This window comes from Triturus cristatus, chromosome 4_1 (genome assembly GCF_964204655.1).
Source record: "Triturus cristatus chromosome 4_1, aTriCri1.1, whole genome shotgun sequence".
Taxonomy (NCBI): domain Eukaryota; kingdom Metazoa; phylum Chordata; class Amphibia; order Caudata; family Salamandridae; genus Triturus; species Triturus cristatus.
Window position 1 is genome coordinate 261,271,858 of NC_140585.1, and position 21,257 is coordinate 261,293,114.

The 21,257-nt window shown below is 44.3% G+C and overlaps 1 protein-coding gene across 3 annotated transcripts in view; it reads left to right on the forward strand.

The window, feature by feature from the left end:
* CHRM2 (cholinergic receptor muscarinic 2) overlaps positions 1-21,257 on the forward strand; it is a 629,935-nt gene that overhangs the window by 496,197 nt on the left and 112,481 nt on the right. For all 3 annotated transcript variants that reach the window (XM_085651999.1, XM_085652001.1, XM_085652000.1), the window contains one exon: positions 989-1,111. The gene's annotated coding sequence lies outside the window, so the exon portion shown is untranslated. The remainder of the gene's footprint in view (positions 1-988; positions 1,112-21,257) is intronic.

Sequence of the window (21,257 nt, forward strand, 5' to 3'; positions counted from 1 at the left end):
TGTCTGCCAGGGCCTTGTGATTTTGACTGCATCCTCATATGTCTATACAACTACATAAGAAAAACATTGTTTGTTATAAACTTACTACTACAATGCACTCAGATTTTTTCAGTTTTGACTTCTATGAAAACATGCGGAAAAAAATCTGAAGATTACCTGTTCCACAATTGTTAAAATACAACTTTGAAAATGTATTGTAATTTGTGGGATTTAAAATAATTTCCTGAACTTTACTAAAAACCATTTCTACATATTTATATACCACTAAAAAATGTGTATTGTAAGCTTGTCAAGTCTTTTTATTCCCAATGTTTTCCACATAGATATGGAATAACAGTTAAGCGCTATATCAGCTCCTCGTATCTCATTTCTTTTACTGACATATTTCTGTTGTCCCAGTATGGAAGTAATTCTTCAACAAGGTCTCCCAGGCACTCTTTACAATGGAGTTGTGTCCTTAGAGAAGAATATTTTTCCAGAAGGAGGGATAAACTAGGACATTAGATAGATAGGATTTACTTTAGCAGAATGTTCTGTTTTAGCACCAATCCTTCTGCTAGGTGTTTTTTATATGGAAGTAATTACAGTGTAAATAACATTTTTCTCTATTATGTTTCTTACTATACAAAGTAATTGTTTGTGTTGGAACGCCCCCTCCTGAGTACATCTTTTGATAGACATTACATGTATGTTTCTTAAAAATAATTGATAAGACCATTCTCAGGATAATGTTATGTTTCTTCAGTGTATTATATGTGAAGATAATTACTGTTCACACATAATATCATCCCATTGCCCCAAAATTGCCAAGTCTATAGAACTTTGGCTGGTGAGGATAAGGAAGTGTTTCCAGTGCTCCCTGCCATGTTGCTGTTAAGAAGTATTAGTTACTGCTCCCTATCAATTCTGCTCACCTCCAATGAGAAACAACCACATGCCAATTAGTGTTGATGGCAGTATCTGAGAAGTACTTTGTTGTCTCTTCCAGGTCTAGCAGATGCGTTTGGTTTTGGTCTCCATCAGAATTAAGAAGTGGTCAATGCTGAAACCGGCTTCCAGTCCTCCTGCTGTTGGATGAGTGGTGCCTGGGCAGTTTCTGGATGTGTTATAGGTGAGTCCGGAATAAATATTTTGGTGGCATGTGTTTCAAGAATATTCAAATGTAAAAGAAACTCAGTTCACCCAACCATGGAGTCATATTCAAGACATGTGTAAGGCTGGTGGGGTGGCAGGGAGACATTTAAACAACAGCGATTTACTCTGCAATTTGTGCCATTCCATTGGACATCACTGGAGCAGTACCAAAGGTGCTCCTGGCTTTGACTAAACCTGGACACTTGAAAGGGTCTCTATGGCTAGAATAAATTATTCTATTCCAAGGCTTGCCCCACTGTAAAGAGCTGCAGCAGTCTCTTCCAATTTCAACAACTCCACCTGAGAGAGAGAAGATAGGAGGTGTGCCTTGTTTTTATGAATGAATGGCATTGACATTAGTTATGTCATTATTTTCTGAGCAATTGCACCCTTTCCCTGCTCATCAGATTTAGTCCCCTGCTGTCATCCATTTCACATGGAGGCATTCATTTTCATAGGTGAATTTACTGTTATATACATTCCAAAAATCACTCTACGCCATTGCACTCTACACCACTGCAATTTATGCTTGCCTTTAGACGACATTAGACATTTTTGCAATCGATAGTCTCTTGCGTGGACTATTATTTACCATGTTTTCAACTAAACATCTTATCTCTAGTTTCACATTCAGTGGGACATTGTGTACACAACTGGATGCTAACCAAATGGCCCACTAAACACTTTTTAGTAATAGGATCCTCCTTTTGCTACAGCATGCTTTAGCGCTGGGATGCCTCCGGGTAGCCATGCGCTCTAGAAATGCCTTTTCAATTCAATTCAATTCAATTCATTCCTACTATCATAAATGTGAGCAGTGCTCTCTTTCATTAATCTTTCGAAAATGTATAAACGCACCTATCACTTTTTCAATTCAATCTTCTGCACATTTTCATGGATTAAAGAGAAGAAAGTGAAATTCTCTTCTTTTGTCATAAAGGAGGATGTTGCTTTATACCTCCTGTCTAACTGGCTGCATGAGTTGAATGTTGTGGATAATGTTAGGGACTAGAGAATGAATTGCTGTCTCTCTTCAATACTAATTAAAAGCTTGTCATGGATGTTGAATGCAGATACGGTTCTACCGTAGTCTCTTTTTTTGTGATTGTCTGTGCTAGGCGGGTCTATTGGCTTTCACAACTTCTACTGATGTACTTTGCTTGGAATCACCACTAATTAATACCTCACACCTTCAATATTACCCAAAATGACTTTACTGTGAGAAAAGGAATTACATTGATCTATTCACTCTGGATGGTAATAAGGTTAACATTGAGTTTCTAAGATTCAATTATAAACCTTTTCAATAAGTGTCTGCAAAATGTGAACTTCTAAGGGCAATCGTTTCGTACATCATTGACAACTTCAATGCCGCGCTAATGGATCGTCCTTCAGCAGTGCAATCCATTATGGGGATTAGCACCTCTGTACCGATGATATATGTTTCTGAACATGACAAAGACATTTCATTTCCAATGGGCAGAGGATAACAATATTAACTGGAACTTAGTAGTTGATCTTCAAAAACGAGACTGATTGAGATCTTAAATAACCCACAAAATGAATATATATATATATATATTTTATCTACTGGCGGTCGCCAGTAGATAGTTATAGTTAGGACCCTGTTTCCATAGGAAATCTGAAAATTCTATTTTGAATAACTTTGGCGCCGGTTGACGAATCTTCGCGAAATTTTCAAAACTAATGGGGCGCTCCGCTCAGCTCCTACCCTGAAAGTCTCGGGGGGATTCGTCAAGCGAGGGCCGAGAAAAAAGGGGGGTCCCAAAACGCGTTTTCCCCATGCATTTTCCCATAGGACCTTTAGTCAAAGGTACAGCCCGAACGGCTGAACAGAATTACTTGAAATTTGGCAGAGAGGTAGTCCTCTGGTCAGGGATGTGCCTTTTGCATATATGGAGTCAATCTGCTCAGTAGTTCCTGAGAAAATTGCAGTTAAAGCACATAAATATCTATAGCCGCGCACCGTGCGCGCACCGTGCGAGCACCCTAACGTGCGCGAGCGTAATTCTGATTGGTGGTTACATGTCAGTCAACGTTCGAATCGGTCGAAATCAGGAAGTGTCTTCCGCCATTTTGTTTGTCTTCAGTGCGAGAGTGAAAAAGGAAGGTGGCGAACGTGAAAAGGGGGCAGGGTAGAGAGTTCCTGACCCCCTAGCCTTTGTCAGGGGTTCCCTGAAGGACCCCGAAGGCAGAAAAAAACATTTACATTTCTTTTTTTTTTAAATCGCAAGGGTGCGCGCACGGTGAAAAACCATAAAAAAAATAATAATAATTTTAATACGTAGTTTATTGTAAAATAAATATATAAAAAAATAATAATAAATACATAACTTAGCATTTAAAAAAACGTACAAATTCACTGAAAAAACCATAGGTTTGACACACGTTATAGTTAGGAATTAGCATTTAAAAAACCTTGCAAATTCACTTAAAAAACCATAGGTTTCACACATGTTATAGTTAGGTGGATATTTCACTCGTAAAAACCAATGAAATTCCCCCGTTATAGTTAGTTCAGATAACTATAACTCGCGCAACCGCCACTCTATCACAAGGATGATGTCATCAGTGATGTCATGAGTGATGCCACTGACCATGTCATGAGTGATGTAATATGTGACGTCATGAGCAGGATTGCGGGCGCGCGAGTTATAGTTATCTGAACTAACTATAACTGGGGAATTTCATTGTTTTTTTACGAGTGAAATGTCCACCTAACTATAATATGTGTGAAACCTATGGTTTTTTAAGTGAGTATATATATATATATATGACTTGTGGAGTATGCTTCAAGGGATCCAGGATTATTGAATTTATATATATATATATATATATTCACTCCGTTCTACTCCTACAACAGACGTACTTGGACACTCCACGTATGCTTGTGAAACATTTAACCCCTTGCATGCTTCTGACGGAACCACTCCTTCATGAGCCACGGGCGCCGTGTGCTCATGACGGAGTGGTTCCGTCATGCTGCGGCCGCTGGTGGCCACTTCGCCCACGCGGCGCTGTTTCCTCGCCTGTGCGGGCGATCAGCGCAAGTGGGTGGAGTCATGACGGAACCACGCCGTCATGAGCACAGCTCCCCCGTGACTCATTACGGCGTGGTTCCATCATGAGCATGGCGGCGCCGCAAACCACCCAAACCCCCCAGCGCTGCGGCGGAATTCGCGCCTCAGCAAAGGGGTTAATTGCAGGAAACGCGTTTCAGCTTGCGCCTTGATCATGTTTCAAAGTTACAGCAAAACAGTGACTAGTTTTAACCAGTGTCTAACATAGACATAGGACTACCACCACATCAGTGGGGCATCTTCTTGCAAATTGACATCCATCTTGGAAGTTCTCAATCCATTAACAGTATATACAAATTTCATTGCAATTTTCATGAAATCATATGAGTGCAGGAATAAATTGTACCTCTAATTCACATTACATGAAATAACATGTGAAAATAATATTTACAGTATTTAAATGAATGTTACCCATTTATTCAATCTTTATGTTTACATAATGATCATCGTTAATGGGATAACAATTGGAGTGGGATTTGAGCTTAATAGCAGTCAATATATCAGTCAAACTGACAATTGTATCATTACAATCATTAGATCAATATAAAAATCATAACTGCCATATCAATACGTAATAACACATGATTCTGACAATGACGCCCTCGTGGGATACGAGAGGAGGGAAACCCTTCTCTTCTTGACTTTTCTGGACACAAGGCACTATTCAAGACTTTATTTTAAATAATTTTGTCAAAGGCTGTGCTCTGAAGAACTATGTTGTACTGTGCCAGGCTGAAGTATAATTGCAAAGTATAATTGCACATGACTCTCGCATATTTGAAATAACTTTATTGCACAAATGCATTGAAAAACAAACAACCATGAAAATATACAACTGCGCAAGTTTGGGCACAATTATGTTTTATTTTAAATCCTTGCCGCAGTTGTTAAAATGTAGAATTCCATCCTCAATGCACAGTGGGGAATGTATGCTGGAACATCATGAAAGTCACGTGGGGCATAGTTTTATAAAGAGCATGCAGCTATTTCATGACAAGCTGCTCCACCTGTGAACAAGACTCATTATGGAGTTGAAACGCGTACGGGATATAAATGAGAGCATGCTGTCTTCTGCAATAAATGCTTTGATGTTCCTGGAACCGGGCTTCAGCACTTCTTTTTCGTGTGTTAATGGATGGGCTGCTACGTGCCTGTTGACGTCTGAAGCCGCCCTCCAGGGTCGGAGGCTCCCTTTTCTCGGAGGTGTTTTGTGATGATATATATATATATATATATATATATATATATTATCTACTGGCAGTCACCAGTAGATAGTTATAGTTAGGACCGTGTTTCCATAGGAAATCTGAAAATTCGATTTTGAATAACTTTGGCGCCGGTTGACGAATCCTCGTGAAATTTTCAAAACTAATGGGGCGCTCCGCTCAGCTCCTACCCTGAAAGTCTCGGGGCGATTCGTCAAGTGGGGGCCGAGAAAAAAGGGGGTCCCAAAACGCGTTTTCCCCATGCATTTTCCCATAGGACCTTTAGTCGAAGGTACAGCCCGAACGGCTGAACAGAATTACTTGAAATTTGGCAGAGAGGTAGTCCTCAGGTCAGGGAAGTGCCTTTTGCAGGTCTGGTGTCAATCTGTTCAGTAGTTCCTGAGAAAATAGCATTTAAAAGCATATAAATATCTATACGCGCATACCGTGCGCGCACCGTGCGCGCACCGTGCGAGCACCGTGAGAGCACCCTAACGTGCGCGAGCGTAATTCTGATTGGTGGTTACATGTTAGTCAACGTTCGAATCGGTCGAAATCAGGAAGTGTCAGCCGCCATTTTGTTTGTTTTCAGTGCGAGAGTGAAAAAGGAAGGTGGCGAACGTGAAAAGGGGGCAGGGTAGGGAGTTCCTGACCCCCTAGCCTTTGTCAGGGGGTCCCTGAAGGACCCCGAAGGCAGAAACGGTGAAAAACCAACTCACGCGACCGCCACTCTATCACAAGGATGATGTCATCAGTGATGTCATGAGTGATGTCACTGACCATGTCATGAGTGATGTAATATGTGACGTCATCAGCAGTGCATTGCGGACGCGCGAGTTATAATTATCTGAACTAACTATAACAGGGGAATTTCATTGGTTTTTTACGAGTGAAAAATCCACCTAACTATAACATGTGTGAAACCTGTGGTTTTTAAAGTGAATTTGCAAGGTTTTTTAAATGCTAATTCCTAACTATAACGTGTATGAAACCTATGGTTTTTTCAGTGAATATATATATATATATATACATATACATACACATACACAGAGAAGAGAGTGGAAAGTTGGGAATGAGTACCAGAGTGTGGAGAGCGGCAGGGGAAGTGTGCGGAGATCATACCTGCTGCGGGGAAAGCTGACAGAACAAGAAGTGTGAGGAGAAGGATCCCTTTACTCACTTCCAGGAAGAGGGCAAACCTGAATGGAGTAAGTGATCGGGGACGATGAGAGGGAGCCCGGAGACTACCGAAGAAATTATGCGCCCAGCCACGCTCTAGGTGGAGTATAGCTCAGCCAGGTTGCTCATTGTAGTTGTGTTCCGCCACAGCCACAGCAAGACCAACACTTACCTGTCAGTCCGCCGTGAGGGGAACGGCCAGCGAAGGGACTCCATCTCCCAGCAGCCCCATGCTCAGCCCAGGCGCCTGCCATTGGAGTCATCAGGCATCGCCGGGGCTGCTCTTAAGCGCTGCTGGTGCCTCGCAGCGCGGGACGCGCTAAATCTTCTTTTTTGCTTCTGCCATAGCCACAGCCACAGCACGACCAACACTTACCTGTCAGTCCCCCGTGAGGGCAACGGCCAGCAAAGGGACTCCATCTCCCAGCAGCCCTGTGCTCAGCCCAGGCGCCTGCCATCGGAGTCATCAGGCATCGCCGGGGCTGCTCTTAAGCGCTGCTGGTGCCTCGCAGCGCGGGACGCGCGCGAGCAGCGCCCGGGCAAAGCCCGTGCCAAGGGCGAGCCCGTCCTTGCCCGTCATCGCCAGGAGGAGGCAGGGCTGGGCCCTCCCTCTTTCATTTTGGGCAACGGACCACTGGGGACTAAATGTACTGTAATTGAAAATCAGCAGTGATAGGGGGACACGGAGCTAATCTGGATCCCATGGTGACTGTGTAAATTGAGCAGTTTACTTATTTCAAAGTGTTGTATCTGTTCATATAATTGTGACCAATGGGGAAAAGGAAATCACTGGAAGGAGGGGGCATAGTATCATTGCTCCCTAACAAGAAAGGGAAAAAAAGCAAAGAAAGTAGGCTCCGCCGCTAGCAATTGTGTGCTTACAAGAATAGAAGCAATAGTCGAAGAATGCGAAGAGGTCTTGGGAGCCAACAATATTAATAATTCTGATGCCCACATAAACCCCTTAGAGGAGGCTCTAGTATGTAGGGGGAAAAAGAGAGTGATTCCAACAATGTTTACTAAACAAATTCAAAGCCCCCATACTGGTACATCTCTGCCTCCCACTGCTGAGAATATTATTTTGAGGGATCATGCTGCTATTCCAAATTTAAGTTCTAGTCCCACCACTCCAAAGGCACTGCATCACTGTGAAGGCAGCAAACATCTTGTATGTTCTAACAGGTTTGCTATCTTAGATCATACTGATGATAGTATGCTGCGATTATTAGGTAATGATTCACCTTTTGTAGCCTCTGTTATAGAGCCAAAAACGGGTTGTAAATGCGCTATTTCAGTTGAAAGGCTGTTACAGAAGGTCGATTTTCTTCAAACTGAGGTAACATATCTCAAAGCATTAGTGAACGATCTATCACGTAGAACTGAGCAGCAACGATCTACTCCTGTCCCACTCCCCTTAACTACTCCTATTATGTCAGCATTAGGAGTACCATCTAGACATATTCGGGGGGAGGTGGTGAGTTCGAGCCTAGTCCCGGAAACTCAATCCCAGGGCTCTTCTATTGCTGTCATGGCCACTCTACCTAGATCTATTGGATCATACGCAGAATCCCTTAAAGTACATAGATCTTCGGTCATTGATGGATTAAGGCCAACTTTGTTTCTCAGAATTGGATCCTGCCGAAGAATACCCCATCTCGATTTCAGTATTTTTCTAAGCTGGTGGTCTGCTTGGCTGCTAAATTTGGTAATGAACAGAATGGGTTCTCGTGTGGCTGCTTTGGGTATTCTTTCTGAGGTTTGCCTTAATAGGATCTCACTTCTTGACTGCTTTTCCACTCACACTTGAGCCTGTTTCAGGGCTTTGTGAGAGTAGCCTTTCTTCCTGAACCTCTCTATCATGTCATGTTTGGTTCGCTCATAGCTAGCGGTGGAGCTACAGTTTTGATTGTCCCTTAAACATTCGCTGTATGGTATGCCCATCTGAAGCTAGGTGGATGACAACTGGAGGCGTGTAATATGTAATTACCAGCGGATTCTTTCCTGAAGAGATTGGTATGGATGGTACCATCATCGACTGTGAGCTTGAGGTCTAAGAAGTAAATTGTCTCTTTGCTGTAGTGTCTAGTAAATCTCAGGTTTACCGAATTGTCATTCAGTGTATGCACAAACTTGTTTAGTTCCAATTCCGTCCCCTCCCAGACAAAGAAAATATCATCAATGTACCTCAGCCATTTGGTTACATTAAAGATCCAATGTCATTCCAGAGCACCTGCTTCTCCCACCAGCCTATCATGAGAATGGCGTAGCTTGGGGTGAAGCAGGTGCCCATGGAAGTCACTTGCAGTTGTTTAAAATGATCTTTCTAAAAAATAAAGGCATTTTCTCTCAGGCAAATCTCAATAATTTCCAAGACCATACGTTTATGTTCCAGATATTGTATATTGCCTGTCTTTAGGAAGAACTTGCATGCTTTAAATCCTTCTGAATGGCTAATGCTAGTATACAAGGCCTCCACATCTAAACAAACCAGCCAGTGATTGTCGTTTAGGAGATATATATATATTATATATATATATATATATCTATATATATACATATATTTATATATATATAAATATATATATATATTTATATAGGGCCTTATTTAAGAGAAGTGTTGCATCGCTGCGACACTTCTCAGTGCGCCCTCCATCCTACACCATCGATGCGCCATATTAATAATACAGTGCATCATGTCGCAAGGGGTTACAGATACGTCAGTATTTCTGACGTATCTGTAGGCGCAAAAGTAATGCCTAGCTGGGGTGTGACTCAAGCAATGTGTGCTTGCAAGAGGTTACAGATACGTCAGTATTTCTGACATATCTGTAGGTGCAAAAGTGGCACATTGCCTGGGTGTGACTCAAGCAATGTGTCCTTTCTCATGGGGCAAGCCCCATGTGAAAGGGCCTGCGTCACCCTTACGCCTGCTATGAGTCAGGCGTAAGGTTTTGACGCAATGGCGTTCTAGAAGTGGCGCACTGAACTCTTATAGATTTCAATACGCCACTTCTATGAGGCTTTGATGCGGGAATGCCCACCCTGCATACAATATACCTGACACAGGTATAATGTAGCACAGGGATTTACAAAGTGACGCATCTGCCTAGATGTGTCACTTTGTAAATATGGCGCACCATGGCACATTATTTACGCTGCCGCAATGCCACAAAAAGTGACGCAACAGTGTTGTAAATGTGACAAAAGGGTTCATAAATAAGCCCCATAGTTTCTTAGACCCCCTCCCCCCCCCCCCCAGGACTGTGGGAGGAAGAGGTTTTCAAGTTCAGCATGTTTTGTGGTCTTGTACCAACGTTAAACAATTTCAAAATCATTTTTTGAGTCAATACATTTCATTTGGGGTCTACCTATTATTGGATCTGTGGCCATGGCCATGTTTGGATACTTGCAAGATGCTTAATCATAGAAGTATTCCAGTATCATATACATATCAATTCATAAACAAATTAGACGGAAATCTCCATGTCAAAATAATGAACAATGTATTACTTTGACATGAAATATAACCCTAAGCAGCCTTATGTAAATTATTGATGCAGCATCAATTGTCTAGGTATCATAGTATGCCATTGCAAGCATTGGGCATTCATGTTTTTAGCCTCTGTGGGAACATCAGATCAAGCTGATGGCTCAAGTGTTGGTTGGTGTGGCATCCTCAAAGACCAAGAACTAGCATCCCAGGAGCGCCACACCTGATTAATAGCCCACGTGTACCATCCTTTCCCATTTCACTCCTTCACACCCCAACACATGGCCACTCATATCTCACAATCCTTCTTGATCTTGAAGATCAAAATGTACCACCCAATTAACTATCACCCTTAATAATTTACACTGCATCTCTTGATTCTGAAATAGCAACACCATTAATAACAACGCTCAACCCCTTTATATCTCACCACTCAACGATATATAATTCCAAATACTCTTTTCCCACTTTTATTGCAATTCAACACACACTTATTGGCACCATTTTCAATTCATACATTCTACTTGTCCCCTTATACTCCCACACTGCACCCAAACACGATGCAGTTGTTGCTTACTAAACCTTTTTTCATGTAATATCCATTTCCTTCATCCCTACTAATCACCACTCATAAAGCCCACATTCCTTTGTTCCTTTAAAACACACCCCTTGGCAGACTTAGAACCCACTTCACCTTTCTTTTCCCAGACCACTTGTTGCAAAGCATGGGAGTAGGTACAGGAAGTAAAAGGGTCAATCTATCTTCAGACTCTAGTCTGTGCTCTCTACAGGCTGGGATACACCTTGTGCCAGAAAGTGTGCAAATCAGTTCTTTACACGTACTACAGCAACCATCCTCTTCAGGAAGGACAGTGATTGATTTTGGCTGAGGTAGGACCTCAACCTACTATCGTTGTTTGAATTCGTCTTGTAAGAGAGCCATCACCTTTAAATCAAGCACAAACAATGCTCCCCCTTGAATAGTGAAAGGCAGCTTCTATGTATGCACTTATCTGTGTTGCAAACATTTGTGAGAGCCAGAGAAAATGTGAATGCTTTGGTCCTCAAACCCTTTATAGTGGTAGCCTTAAATACCTTGACTACGGGTGGCTGATAAATTCTGCTCTGCCGGCGGAGTTTTGCCCACGCCACATTACGCTTGTAATGCAGAGTTCCGGCAAATCTCCACTAACCTTCAGGTGTCGGAGTTTTTTCTCACGCGTGGCTCATTGGCGAGCGAGAATTGGTGTTCCCTGGAGCGATTTTCGGGCAGTGCGACGGCACCACTTCAAGATTTTATCAATGCGGGCAGTTGCGACAGTTCGCGGTGAGAATACTGCTGCTCCAGTAGAAAAACTACTCGAGTGGCAGCACAGAAACAGCGCCCTCTGGTATGCGGCGTGGTGCCGTTTGTGCTGATTTTGCAGAACGGAACAAGCTCCTGGTGCTAAAAATCAGTGCAACATGCCGATTCAGACTGCTCACAGAACTCCGCGGAATCACGCTGAGTTTTTTTGTCACTCTGCGGAATTCTCCAGAGTGAAACTCCACGAGTACTGTCCATCCCTAACCTTGACACTATATTTCATCTTACTGGAACACAATTCACTTCCAGCAGTCCTACTATCCTCCTTTTTACTGATGTTTTTCAGCAACACCCCTAAATGCCAAACCTGTTAACTGTTTTATGGTAACCCCTCTCAGAGTTAGCCATGTTTATGTTTGAATTATTGACCGCACAAATTTCATCTAGATAGCTTCTTCAGCGTTATGTAATTCAACCTAGATGTCATTTTTAGGTCTCGCCTGAGCCAGCGCGCATGCGCTGCGCTGCAAGGCTTTGGTAAGGACTTTCACCTTTTTTTTTTGGCTCACTGCAGATGGCCTTTGCGTGCGTCTTTCCAAGAAAGGCAGCATGCAATTGGTCAAAGGTGGGTGCAAGTCCCGCCTTCTATATGCCCTGGCCTAGGGAGCGAGCAGCAGCTTGGCCGGGTACCAGCTGCATTCCTGACATTCCTTTTGCGGCTGCGTGGCCGCACTTGTTTTTACAATATGATACTCTCCACAAAAACTCTTCCTTCGGAAACTCTATCTCTGCCTAAGTCTTTCCGTGTCCCTTGAATATAAAACGGGAACTGTTGTCCACTACATGGAAAGCATACTCTTAGCTTTGTTTAAGCTTCTCTTCATTGCTTGGCATGGGATTTGACGTGGACATTTGTATGACGTCAGTACGGCGTGTGGAGCTGTGGCCTGCAAACAATGATCATTTCCACACCGTTCATGTAAATAAACTGCGTGAAGCGGCGGTGCTATCTATGTTTTCCTTGTAAAAGCTAATTACACAGTAGTTGCAGAAGCATCAGCAGCATGTTTGCACAAGCCATGCCAACATGCTTTTGACAAGCGGAAAAGCAGGCTTCTGCGAGTTGTGGAAAGCTCCTCCCCCTTGTGAGCACTTCAGCAGAGCAGGCAGTCATGAGAAGTCAGTCACCTGCCCTGGTAGGGCTCGCGCACGAACAGAATAAACAAGTGATCTCACACAGCAATGTTCTCAATAGGACGCGTCGCCCCAGCAGGTTCACGTTAAACAAACCAAGACTTATGCACACTTTACGAATGATAAAAGGTAAGTGACACACATTACGACCCTCACTTAGTGGTGCTTTGTAAAACAACATAGCACTTTGTCTTGCAAATAACCCTCGATCGGCAATCATTTACTGTGTTGATGCAAACAGCAGGCATGGCATTGCCACAAATGAACTTCGAAATGTGGAATTATTTGCAGAAAATACTATTCTGCGCGCCTTTCTGATTTAAATGAATGAATGGGGGGTGGGTCAGATTTGTGGAGTGCGAGGCTACTCTGAGGAGTGTCCAGATGCATCCAAATGTGGGCTCAAAAGAGATCTGGCGCAGGTGGGGAGTTTGCAGTAGATTTTGCTGGTGCTGGTACGCAGGGTTTTACATGCTGTAATGAGATAACACCATGCATTTGTGATCTTAAAATCGTTGCTAATTTTTTCTCTAGATTTATATAGTTCAAACTCGACCCGTAGGTATTGGAGTGCCTTATATGAGCACCAGTTACATTACACAAGGACACATTCATTTTTAGGTAGGCGTAGGGAGATTAAGTGATTTTCCCAGAATCAAAGGATGTTGAGCCAACGCCGAGACTCGAACCTGGTTCCCCGTCGGCAGCTCTGGCCGTTACGCCACTTATGCAGAAAACTCATTGCACCTATTTAAAACTACTTTTCTGCACTTCCGACCAGCTTTCACTGAGGGCTTGTGGATTTGTGTAATCACACTGTAGGTAATGTGGATCGAGGAGAATCATACAACTCATAACTATGCTTCCTTTTGTGCGGTCTGGTTTGGCAGCACAGTTGTCGGCAGACCTCATGTGATCAACAAAATAAAAGCTTCAAGAAGTATCTCAGAGAGGTAGGGGTTTGGCTCCACCCAGATATTTTTTTTTTTTTTTTTTTTTTAAGATGTTCACAGACAAACATGCAAAGTAGTCGGTACACTGATAATCACAGGGCTCCACCCAGATCTTGATAACCTCGAGTGCAGATTGCGATTGGGCAGAAGTTATAAACTTCTGTTGAAAGAGCGAGTGACTGCATCACACTGTTTGCATTGGGGGAAAGTTTATGCGCAACATCGCAGGACGGAGTTTGTTACTTTGACAAACCATTGATGAATGTTACAAGCCTGATTGGTTTAATAGAAGATGCACAGGCAGGTGGCCTGACTTATTTCTTGCAAAAAAGCATAAGTAGAAGCCAATAGCACTTCAAAGGTGCATTATCGATACACTGTGTTAAAGCGTGTAGACGGGCATTTTGTCACAGGGAATCTCACAGATAATCATAGTAAATTGTGCCCGGGTTCCTAGCGCTGGCAGTAAAGCATTTGGCTTTTTCTGTCTATGTGTGAGTCTGTGTCTTCGCAGCAATCTATGTGCGCTAGTATGTATGTTACTGTGCGAGTTAATGATAGGGAATGCTGTGTGTGTTTTTGTCAGTGTTGCAGTCTGTGATACTTTGGTGTGTCTGTTGCTGTCAGTGAAGACGTATGAATGGTGACTGCGTTACTGTCAGTGATGCGGCTCGTGTTTTGTGCCTGTGTCTCTTGAGGTTTATATAAGTGTGCTTGTTTTCCTTGGTTCTGCTCTGTGTGCAGTCTGTGTCATTATATATACAAAGGAGGGACTGAAGGGCTTTTATTTAAGGAGGTCCAGCATACATGCCCAGTAAGTCATATGGAAAAGAAAAAGTATGCAGTTCCTCAGACAGTAGGGGGGGGTTGAAGAGAAAGAAGAGACCGTAAGAAAGAGGAATTCCTCTATTCGGAACTAGGGTCCTCACACACCCAGCAAGCTAGGTGTCATGCTTCATCATATGGACCTGCTCCTCGTCGGGCCGGCGCTGCAATGCCCGACGGGCACCCTGAAAGGGGCTCTTTGGCGGAGATCTTCAGTTCCTGGCCGTATGATGCAGTGTGTGTGAGAGGGACCTAGCGGTGTAGATGTGAGTGCAGGGAAGTGAATTAAAACAAGTTAGAGGGTCCAAAAATAATTTTATTGGGAGTGGCTCTCTACCTGAATAAAAAAGTGAAAACAGAATGGCAGCTAGCTGATGTTATGATTCAGCTTGGCTAAGCTCATCTGTGCTGGTCGACATGTTTCTTGCCCAATGGTCCTAGTGATCCGTGGCAATTCCTCAGGACCTATACAAGCTGTCAAGACTCTACACAAAGCGGTAAGTACAATTGTTACCTACTACCTGTTATATGGGAACGGTCTCGCCATATGCCTAGGAGAACCTAAAAGGAAAGGAAACTGTAAGTAAGGCATCCCAAGCAAAGGCAATAAACGAAATAAGTGAGTACTGTACAGGTATACAACACATCGTGGTGATAAACCCCATAATGACTAGATGGTCCAATCTGGAGTCCTTAATCACCATGTGTCAATGTTTCTATACAGTGAGTAGTGATACTCCTACAACTAGTGAATTTAAAACAATTAAAAACAACTAAAACAGAAGGCTGGAAAGGTCATGGTATCCTAATGGAAACTAGGATAAAGCGACTACAGGTATTACATGGTTGCACTCATGGGAAACTCACCTAAGATGGTTTAGTACCATGCTCCTATCCGTGGCCGTGGCGCCACCTGGACACCAAGATTCTGGTGTTCTAGTAAGAAACAAGGTAATAAGGGATAACAACAGCAAAACCGACAAGTATTGTCAGCAGAAATAAACTAAAAAGCCCACGTGTGACCCTGTCACATGAGCTGCTGTGCTGTGAGTCTCAGAGCACAGGAGGTAATCAGATGATCCAATAGGACCACAGAACGAACTTCAAAAGAAAGAAGAGTGTACGGAAATTGCAAATGCCAAGCCAACATAGGTATCAGCAAATTAGAACCGCGTGACCATGGACACCAGGCACACAATCACACTCGCTCGCTCGCTCCTAATGGTGAGACAACGGCAAGTCAGAGGCTGCCATGTATGGTAAATTGGCCAAGATCCACAAACCCGCCAGCTCTCCCCGAGTAGCGAGCGAGATGCGCAATCCTGCACAAAGTTAAAATCCCGAGTTGCTCACTGGTCAAATGCGGTAATAATACCCAAAGTTAAGCAGGCACTGACAACATCGCGTCTACTTCATATTCGTCAGTGCGGCTGTGGGGATATGACCACCGACAGACATCCCAACAGAAGCAGAGACCACAACGACACCACTCACCTGATCAGTCGTTCACCTCAGGCCGCGTAGTGATATCACTGCTATACTCCCAAGGTGGCACGTTGGGGGATATTTGTGTATAAAGCTTCCACATCCAACGTTACCAGGAGGTCGATGTTGCTTGTGTCATGTGTCTCCTCTATGATTTGTAGGATATCCGTAGTATCCCGGATATAAGATGGAGTTTTTTTGACCAGAGGTTGTAAGAAATGATCAACAAATCTCGAGAGGGGTTCCAGGAGTGAACCTATACCTGATACAATCGGTCGTCCCGGGACCGGTGTAGTACCCTTATGTATCTTGGGTAGAGTGTAAAAGTAAGGGGTCTTAGGTTCCCTGGTGTTAAGGAATTCAGCCTCCTTTTTGCTGATCCAACCATTACTCTCAGCTTCAAAAGTGATGGTTGCGATCCTGGTGGTAAGCCTCGGTGTGGGGTCAGTGGAGATCGGGGTGTAGTACTTAGTGTTATCAAGTTGGCGTCTACACTCTTGGTCATAGTCAATGACATTCTGTATCACCGTCGCCCCTCCCTTGTCTGCCTGTTTGATGATAATACTATTATCATTGGCCAAGGTTTTAGCTGCTGACAACTCCGCATTGGACATGTTGTGGTAAAATCCCTTAGCAGGAATTGCACCCAAGTCACGAAGCACAGCTTTCTCAAATGTGAGTACTTCAGGGGGCACCATGTTGTTGGTGGGAGTAAATCTAGAAGGGTTACGTAAGCCCGTATCCATAGACTCAATGGCTGGTTGGTCTTGGAAGAAAGCCTTGAGACGTATCTTTCTGAGGAATTCATGTATCTCACAATTATCCCTGAAATTGTCAGTTCTCGGTGTGGGTACAAACCCGAGTCCTTTTTCGAGAACTGCCTCTTCCAAAGAACTCAAGGGTCTGTCTGACAGGTTCACCACTAATTCTTTTTCCCTCTGTTTCTGCCCCTGGGTGCTGACTGGAATTGCTCCTGATCCTGCCACTGCACTCCTTTGGTTGGCCCTCTTTTTCGACCTCTTCCTCTGCCCCAACCTCTGTCTAAAAAAGGAGGGTTGCCAGGGGGATAGAATTGGGGCTGGCCATGTGGAAACATAGGGTACTGCCAGAAAGGAGGTTGTGGTGGACCCGTGAAGACCGGGGCATTATTATAAACAGGGTAAGGTGATTGAAAGCTCCTTTTCTGTTGGTTCCCTCCCCAACTGTTGGAACTCGAGTCACTACTCGTTGACCCCCTTCTCGAATTATCTGAATTCTCATCAGATGAGTAGCTATTCTTGGTTGCCTGGAAGTCTGCTCTCAAATAGGGATAAATCTTCTCTTTATCAAACTTCTGAATGTCCTTCTGAAGTTTGTTGATCTTAAGTTTGAGTAGATACTCTTTGTTTTCAGCGATCTCATTGTTTATTTCCGCCAGTTTAGCCTTAAACGCGGTATTCTGGGTTGTGGATTTTAGTGCACTCTCTGCTGCCTGGATCCTCACTAACAGGGCGTCTGCTAATCTCTGGGCCGTGTTAATAATGAGAACCAAGAGATCTCTGGTGCATTTCCACGAGACTAGACTCCATTCCTTCTTGAAAGTCGGGTCTTCCAGGAAAAGTCTAGGGAAGACATTAATGATGAGTCCACTGGGTGCTATATTCGCTCTTAGATACTCCGTCATGAGGGCCCCATGTAGTGTGATCTTAATCCACTCCCTTTTCAAAGTTGTAAGAGAAGTCCAGTCTTCTGTTTGTGACCCTGAGGCCACAGAACCCCCACTCCCCAGAAGGGAGGGAGTCTTTCTTAAAATGTCAGCTACTGCTTCATCATTGAAGCTGAGCCCCAGGTTGTCCTCCATGATTGGTAGGTCAACACAATGCAACCGTTGGGTGAGCGGTGCTTTGGAGATGGGAATGGTCCACTTAGCGCAATTACACCGTGTGGTATCCTAAATACTGTCCCACGGGGGTCGCCCGTGCATAAGACTATATATACAAAGGAGGGACTGAAGGGCTTTTATTTAAGGAGGTCCAGCATACATGCCCAGTAAGTCATATGGAAAAGAAAAAGTATGCAGTTCCTCAGACAGTAGGGGGGGGTTGAAGAGAAAGAAGAGACCGTAAGAAAGAGGAATTCCTCTATTCGGAACTAGGGTCCTCACACACCCAGCAAGCTAGGTGTCATGCTTCATCATATGGACCTGCTCCTCGTCGGGCCGGCGCTGCAATGCCCGACGGGCACCCTGAAAGGGGCTCTTTGGCGGAGATCTTCAGTTCCTGGCCGTATGATGCAGTGTGTGTGAGAGGGACCTAGCGGTGTAGATGTGAGTGCAGGGAAGTGAATTAAAACAAGTTAGAGGGTCCAAAAATAATTTTATTGGGAGTGGCTCTCTACCTGAATAAAAAAGTGAAAACAGAATGGCAGCTAGCTGATGTTATGATTCAGCTTGGCTAAGCTCATCTGTGCTGGTCGACATGTTTCTTGCCCAATGGTCCTAGTGATCCGTGGCAATTCCTCAGGACCTATACAAGCTGTCAAGACTCTACACAAAGCGGTAAGTACAATTGTTACCTACTACCTGTTATATGGGAACGGTCTCGCCATATGCCTAGGAGAACCTAAAAGGAAAGGAAACTGTAAGTAAGGCATCCCAAGCAAAGGCAATAAACGAAATAAGTGAGTACTGTACAGGTATACAACACATCGTGGTGATAAACCCCATAATGACTAGATGGTCCAATCTGGAGTCCTTAATCACCATGTGTCAATGTTTCTATACAGTGAGTAGTGATACTCCTACAACTAGTGAATTTAAAACAATTAAAAACAACTAAAACAGAAGGCTGGAAAGGTCATGGTATCCTAATGGAAACTAGGATAAAGCGACTACAGGTATTACATGGTTGCACTCATGGGAAACTCACCTAAGATGGTTTAGTACCATGCTCCTATCCGTGGCCGTGGCGCCACCTGGACACCAAGATTCTGGTGTTCTAGTAAGAAACAAGGTAATAAGGGATAACAACAGCAAAACCGACAAGTATTGTCAGCAGAAATAAACTAAAAAGCCCACGTGTGACCCTGTCACATGAGCTGCTGTGCTGTGAGTCTCAGAGCACAGGAGGTAATCAGATGATCCAATAGGACCACAGAACGAACTTCAAAAGAAAGAAGAGTGTACGGAAATTGCAAATGCCAAGCCAACATAGGTATCAGCAAATTAGAACCGCGTGACCATGGACACCAGGCACACAATCACACTCGCTCGCTCGCTCCTAATGGTGAGACAACGGCAAGTCAGAGGCTGCCATGTATGGTAAATTGGCCAAGATCCACAAACCCGCCAGCTCTCCCCGAGTAGCGAGCGAGATGCGCAATCCTGCACAAAGTTAAAATCCCGAGTTGCTCACTGGTCAAATGCGGTAATAATACCCAAAGTTAAGCAGGCACTGACAACATCGCGTCTACTTCATATTCGTCAGTGCGGCTGTGGGGATATGACCACCGACAGACATCCCAACAGAAGCAGAGACCACAACGACACCACTCACCTGATCAGTCGTTCACCTCAGGCCGCGTAGTGATATCACTGCTATACTCACTTAAAGGTTGTTGCCAGTGGGGGGTATCAACCTACCCTCGCGCCGCTCGACCCGGGAATACTGACGGCCGGTAAGGTGCCAGAACAGATATACCGGCGGAATCGTTCAGCTGGGGGCGTGTCTAAAACCCAGAAGTGTGTATCGTGCGGGTAGAGCCTCGTAATAGAGTGTCAAATACCGCGGCCATCTTGGAACGGCCTCTGGACATAATCGAATCTATGTTAACCCTTTAGGATATGAGTTTGGAGATCACGTACAAAGTGGCAAGAACCTAGTATTGGAGTTGTCAAATAAGGTGGCCATAGTTCAGCAGGCGGCGTTTCTAATATCCAAAAGTGTGTACCATGTGGGTAGAGCCACACAAAAGGATGTCCAATACCGCGGCCATCTTGGAACGGTCTCTGGGCACAACCGAATCTAAGTTTGCCCTAAGGATATGTGTGTAGCGATTATATGTAGAGTGGGAAGAACCTAGCAATGGGGTTGTCAGATAGAGTGGCCAACATGGACCGGTATTTGGGCACAAAAATTCAAGAGTCCCAATGGATATGGGGTCAGTGGTTACGAAGTCACAGAGTGGATAGAGTATACCGCTAACCACATGGAAAGTTGAGTTATCTCTCCATTAACGCTGCCCACGGGATCTGATCATTCAAGCCTTCCCGGTCTGTCCTGAGACGGTGCACCCAACGCTGTTCGATCTTGAATAGTGCTCTCTGTGTAATCCTAGGGTGTGTCTCAAGGATTAACCATCTGAGGGAGTCTGGTGTGTGGTTGTTCTCTTTGCAGTGGGTATATAGTTTCGTAGTAATTCTTTGACATCTCACATTGCTCTTGTGCTCTGTTATGCGAGTTTTTACTGGTCGCATGGTCATGCCTACATATCTCTGTTCACAGGGGCAGGTAATCAAGTAAATACATTGCGTGGTGTTGCAATTAGTATGACGCTGTAGCCTCCATGTAAATGAGTCTGAGAAAACCACCTCTTTAGTCACCGCAGTTTGATGACACACTGCACAGGAACCACACGGGTAGTGTCCTCTCACTGGTGGGAGACCCCAGAGGGTGTTTTGTACCTGGTGGTTAGTCTGTCTGGGTCTCGTGTTGATAAGAATATCTTTAAGATTTTGGGTGCGTTTGAAGGCAAAGCGAGGGGGCGGGATAGTGAGGTCACCCGCAGTGAGAATCCCCCAATGCTTCTTAATTATACCCTTACCGGCCGTCAGTATTCCCGGGTCGAGCGGCGCGAGGGTAGGTTGATACCCCCCACTGGCAACAACCTTTAAGTGAGTATAGCAGTGATATCACTACGCGGCCTGAGGTGAACGACTGATCAGGTGAGTGGTGTCGTTGTGGTCTCTGCTTCTGTTGGGATGTCTGTCGGTGGTCATATCCCCACAGCCGCACTGACGAATATGAAGTAGACGCGATGTTGTCAGTGCCTGCTTAACTTTGGGTATTATTACCGCATTTGACCAGTGAGCAACTCGGGATTTTAACTTTGTGCAGGATTGCGCATCTCGCTCGCTACTCGGGGAGAGCTGGCGGGTTTGTGGATCTTGGCCAATTTACCATACATGGCAGCCTCTGACTTGCCGTTGTCTCACCATTAGGAGCGAGCGAGCGAGTGTGATTGTGTGCCTGGTGTCCATGGTCACGCGGTTCTAATTTGCTGATACCTATGTTGGCTTGGCATTTGCAATTTCCGTACACTCTTCTTTCTTTTGAAGTTCGTTCTGTGGTCCTATTGGATCATCTGATTACCTCCTGTGCTCTGAGACTCACAGCACAGCAGCTCATG